This window comes from Octopus bimaculoides, chromosome 17 (assembly GCF_001194135.2).
Source record: "Octopus bimaculoides isolate UCB-OBI-ISO-001 chromosome 17, ASM119413v2, whole genome shotgun sequence".
Classification (NCBI taxonomy): Eukaryota; Metazoa; Mollusca; class Cephalopoda; order Octopoda; family Octopodidae; genus Octopus; species Octopus bimaculoides.
In genome coordinates this window covers 32,835,234-32,841,000 of record NC_068997.1, presented here as the reverse complement: position 1 = coordinate 32,841,000, position 5,767 = coordinate 32,835,234, and positions in this window count along the sequence as shown.

Below are 5,767 nucleotides of genomic sequence, written 5' to 3'. Positions count from 1 at the left end.
ACGTGTGTTTATACCATCTTTTTTCTGTTGTTATTTCATAGTGTTGGCATATTATTATTATTATTATTATTATTATTATTATTATTATTATTATTATTATTATTCAGTAGTTTTATTTTTAAAACGTGCTTTCACTGCACTACCGAGCGCAGCTCTGTGTGCCTTGGGTATGTGCTGTGGTTTGCTGTGATGCTCTTATGGTTACTGTATTATTATTATTATTATTATTATTATTATTATTATTATTATTATTATTATATAACGGTTCAATATTTGGTAGATTGAGGCAAATTTCTACTGCATCTCCTGCTACAACTCCGTATTGTTGGGGTGTGCCCAGCATTGTATGTTCTTTTCTGCTGTTGGGAGTGTGCAAACTCTTCCCGGTACTGTATTGTGTTTGTTTGCTTTTCCTCTTTGAGTGTGGTGCAGTCTTTTGTTGTGTTACGGCTTGTATTGTGTGTTTGAGTGTGTAATGGTTTGGGGTTCTAGCTTGCAGGTAGAAGTTTATTTCACTGGGTAAATGCTGTATAGAGTGTGTCATGTATTTGTGGGTTGTTTTGTTCGTTATATTGTTTTCTGGTTTTTCTTCGTTATAGTTTTCTGGTTTTCTCTCTATCTTTCTCAGTTCACTGATCTTCCATTCAGTTATGACTGGTATGATAAGCATGCTTATCCCTATTATCATATTTTTAGCATTGACTTCAGTGTTTAATATTAATCTAACTCTTAATTTTCTCTTTTATTTTTGTGTATTGTATTTTAGCTATTTAGTTGTGGGTTCTTCTTCTTCTTCTTCTTCTTCTTCTTCTTCTTCTTCTTCTTCTTCTTCTTCTTCTTCTTCTTCTTCTTCTTCTTCTTCTTCTTCTTCTTCTTCTTCTTCTTCTTCTTCTTCTTCTTCTTCTTCTAACTAAGGCGGCGAGCTGGCTGGACGAAATGCTTACCGATATTTCGCCCGTTGCTACGTTCTGAGTTCAAATTCCGTCAAGGTCGACATTGCTTTTCATCCTTTGGGGGTCCACAAAATAAGTACCAGTTGAACACTGGGGTCAATGTAATTGACTCATCCCCCTCCCCAAGCTGCCTTGTAGTAAAAATTTGAAATAATAATAATAATAATAATAATAATAATAATAATAATAATATATGCCAATACACACAGATAGAGAAATTAAGGCAAATAGACCAGATATAGTTGTCAAAGATCATGAAGAAAAAAAATGCTTTCTAATAGATGTATCAATACCAGCAGATGACAACGTTTCCCTAAAAGAAATGGAAAAACTTTCAAAATACAAAGACCTGAAAATAGAGGTAACTCGAATGTGGAATCTAAAAACAGAAACAATTCCTATCATAGTAGGTGCCTTAGGTATAATAAAAAAAATATTTAGACAAATACATAACAAAAACACCAGGACTTACAAATATATATAACATACAGAAAATTGCACTATTGGGCACTGCACACATCCCACGCAAAACACTTTCAATACAGTAACTATAAGAGCATCACAGCAAACCACAGCACATACCCAAGGCGCACAGAGCTGCGCTCGGTAGTGAAGTGAAAGCACGTTATAAAAATAAAACTACTGAACAATAATAATAATAATGGCAGCTTGCCAACATGTCTTGTATGTCAACAACAAAATGAAACGACTGATCACGTTGTCTCCAAGTAGAGTCTTCTTGCGCCTACAGAGTATCTCAACAGGAATGATAGAGCTGCACAATATATTCACTGGGCAATTTGCAAAAACCTGGACTGGTGGGAACACAAACCACTTCCAGTGCTTGAAAATGATCACATCTCACTCCTCTGGAACTTCACCATTCAAGCTGATAGAAAGATAGATACAAATAGGCCAGACATCATATTGAACGACTTCAGACGAAAATCATGCCTCCTCATTGATATGACTTTTCCAATCGATAGAAACGTATCTGTCAAGACCTACCAAAAACTGAGCAAGTATAAAGATCTGGAAATAGAAATGAGCAAAATGTGGAACCTGAAGACTAAAACAATACCTGTTGTCATAGGTGCCCTGGGAATGATAGCAAAAGGAGCTGATTGCTACCTAGCTCAGATGCCAGGAAACCCCCAAAATGGCAGGAATTCAAAAGATAGTGCTCATGGGAACTGCCCATATCTTACGCAAAATACTTTCTATGTAATCTCAAGTTTTAAAAGAAACACATAATTTTCTTATGGTTTCTTAAACATTCTCTAGAACAAAACTATGTACAAAACCAAATATATGGCACCCTAGGCATAACACCAAGATGAACTTCTAGCTTGTTGTCTCTTGAAGTCTCTGGGTGAGACTTGGAGCTAACTTGTACAAATGTAAATCAAAAGTCAAACATAAAATAATAATAATAATAATAATAATAATAATAATAATAATAATAGAGATAACTCGAATGTGGAATCTAAAAACAGAAACAATTCCTATCATAGTAGGTGCCTTAGGTATAATAAAAAAATATTCAGACAAATACATAACAAAAACACCAGGACTTACAAATATATATAACATACAGAAAATTGCACTACTGGGTACTGCACACATTCTACGCAAAACACTTTCAATACAGTAAACATAAGAGCACCACAGCAAACCACAGCACATACCCAAGGCGCACAGAGCTGCGCTCGGTAGTGAAGTGAAAGCACGTTATAAAAATAAAACTACTGAATAATAATAATAATAATAATAATAATTATTATTATTATTATTATTATTATTATTATTATTATCATTATTATTATTATTATTATTATTATTACTATTATTATTGTTGTTGTTGTTGTTGTTGCTGTTATTATTGTTATTTCATATACGCACAACTGATTAAACTGTTGGAAAAGAAAGATATCTAACATCGGACTACAACGAGTAACCTTAAATGCCAACAACCTTTCTAAGTATCCTAGCTCTTCCTAATAACATGATTTTTTTTTTTGTGAGCAGCACTAAACTAAGTTTTATGCTTATTTCCTCTATCCATCTGTTCAAATCTTTAGGGATAATTCCTAATGTACCTCTAACTATAGCGATACATTTTACCCGCACTTTCCACAGCCTCTGTAACTCAATGGCTAGGTACTGGTACTTTGCTAATCTCTCTATACCTCTGATATTGACTTTCTCATCATTTGGTTCCGTAAAGTCAGTTACCTGGCACTTTCTATTCTCCTTATTTACTACTACTAAATCAGGTCTTCTAGCCTCTATTACACTGTCAGTCTGAATGTTGAAGTTCCACAGCATCTTATACTTTTTACTTTCTAGCATTTTACTGAGGTCATGTTTATACCATTTATCAGTTATGGTCAAATTATAGCTTTCTAAATAACTAACAGTGGATTACTCTCCAAAGGTTGTCATGTCTTCATTCACTTACTATATGAGTAACACTTTCCTCTTTTGATTTACATTACCTACATTGGGAATCTACCTGGTTTTTATCTATCTTGACTTTTAACCAATTAGTCCTCAAAGTTTGATCTTGTACAGCTACAAACACACCTTCTATCTCCCTATTTAACCTTCTTTTCTTCAACCATAACCATGTCCAACTATTACTATTTGCTGCAGCTATTTTTTGTGAATCTACCATGCAAAGCCTTTTCTTGTCAGTCAGATAATCTGTCTTTTTTTTTCTGGACTTAACTTCATTTGGCTTTTTGGTTTCATAATGTCCTACTGTTACTCAAGCAGCTCTTAATAAACTTTCTTCACTATTACCTCCATAAGAGGTTACATCTCCTCTAGCTAACTGCACGCAGTCTTCTACTGATATTAAACCTCTTCCACCTTCCTTTCTTGGTTAGTATTCTTTTACTACCCTTGCTCTGAAGATTCTTACAGTTTGTATTGAGGAATCTATCTCTTTTTTATACATACTAAAAAGCTTCATATCATCCGTGTAGAGCAAATGGTTAATTTTTCCTTTACTATCTCTAAACTGATACCCTGCCTTTACTTTTCTTAATACTAAATTAAGAAGGATTAAATATAACTCAGATATTAAAAGGAATAATGAGTGTCATTGGAAAATTTATCTCTTGACATTAACCATCCCTAAGGCTGTGTTACCTGAGTATAGATCCGCTTTTCATTTCTTCATGCTGTAGCTAATTAGCTATCTTAGGTTGTCTGCAATAATGAATATTCTCAAACATTCACTTATCCATGGCTGTGGAATCATTTCATAGGCTTTCTTATAATCTATCCATGCTACTGTTAGATTTTTCTTTCTAGATTTCACTTCTAGAATTGCTTTGTCTATGTATAATATATCATGCGTTCCTCTAGCCTTCTTCCCGCAACCTTTCTGTTCTTCTAGCAGCTGATTTTGGCTGTCAAGGTATTATTATTATTATTATTATTATTATTATTATTATTATTATTATTATTATTATTATTATTATTATTATTATTATTATTATTATTATTCATATACACACAACAGATTAGACTGTGGGAAAAGAGAAATTCCTAACATCGGGTGACTACAAGAAATCTTAGTTGCCTAAGTATCCTAGCTGTCTTTAATAACACTGTTTTCTGCAGCTGTACTAAATAGGGTTTTACGCTTATATCCCCTATCCATCTGTTCAAATCTTTAGGGATAGTTCCCAATGCATCTATGACTACTGGGATACATTTTACCCCAATTTTCCGTAGTCTCTGTAATTCAATGGCTAGGTCCTAGTACTTTGCTTTTTTTTTCTGTACCTCTCATATTGATTTTTTTCATCGTTTGGTACCGTAAAGTCAGTTATCTGGCACTTTCCACTCTCTTTATCTACTACTACCAAATCAGGTCTTCTAGCTTCTATTACTCTGTCAGTCTGAATGTTAAAGTCCTACATCCTATATTTCTCACTTTCTAGTACTTTAATAATTTCATGTTCATACCATTTATCAGTATGTTCAAATCCTAGCTTTCTACATAGCTCCCAGTTGATTACTCTACCTAGATTGTCATGTCTTTTCTTGTATTCTTTCTGTGCCAGCATGCTACATTCGCGTACTATATGAGTAACGCTTCCCTCTTTTGATTTATATAACCTACAATGGAAACCTACCTGGTTTTTATCTCTCTTGACTTTCATCCAATTAGTCCTCAAAGTTTGATCTTGTGCAGCTACAAACAAACTTTCTGCCACCCTATTTAACCTTCCTTCTACAACCATGACCATGTCCAACTATTTACTATTTGCTGCTATTATTATTATTATGTTGTTTTTTCCTTCTTTCTTCAAATTTTCTTCCATTTCTCGCCGAGTGTTTTCCGTACACCTAGGGCAGAGAAACTCGTTGTATGCAATCCTAGTTTACACACGCAAATTCACAGGTAAACCATGTATTAAAAAAAAAATTATGAATGGATGCTGTTTTCACAGCGATAATGCTCTTCTCAGTACATGAGTCGTTCCAGTTAGGACGATTTTTTGCACTTCCGGTAGGGATGGTAAGCCTGGTATCATTTTCAAATAGGTTTCAGTACCTTTTTTTATCATTCCTAGAGATCCTACAATAACTGGTATGGTAGTCGCCTTGAGGTGCCACATTTTTCAATTTCTATTAGCAAGTCTTTATATTTACTGATCTTGTCAAATTCTTTCGCCGCTATATTATGATCAGAGGGAATACTCATGTCAATTAATAAACACGTCTTCTTTGTCTGATCTTTTATGATGATATCCGGTTTATTAGCTTTTATAGCCTTGTCAGTATGTACGGGGAAG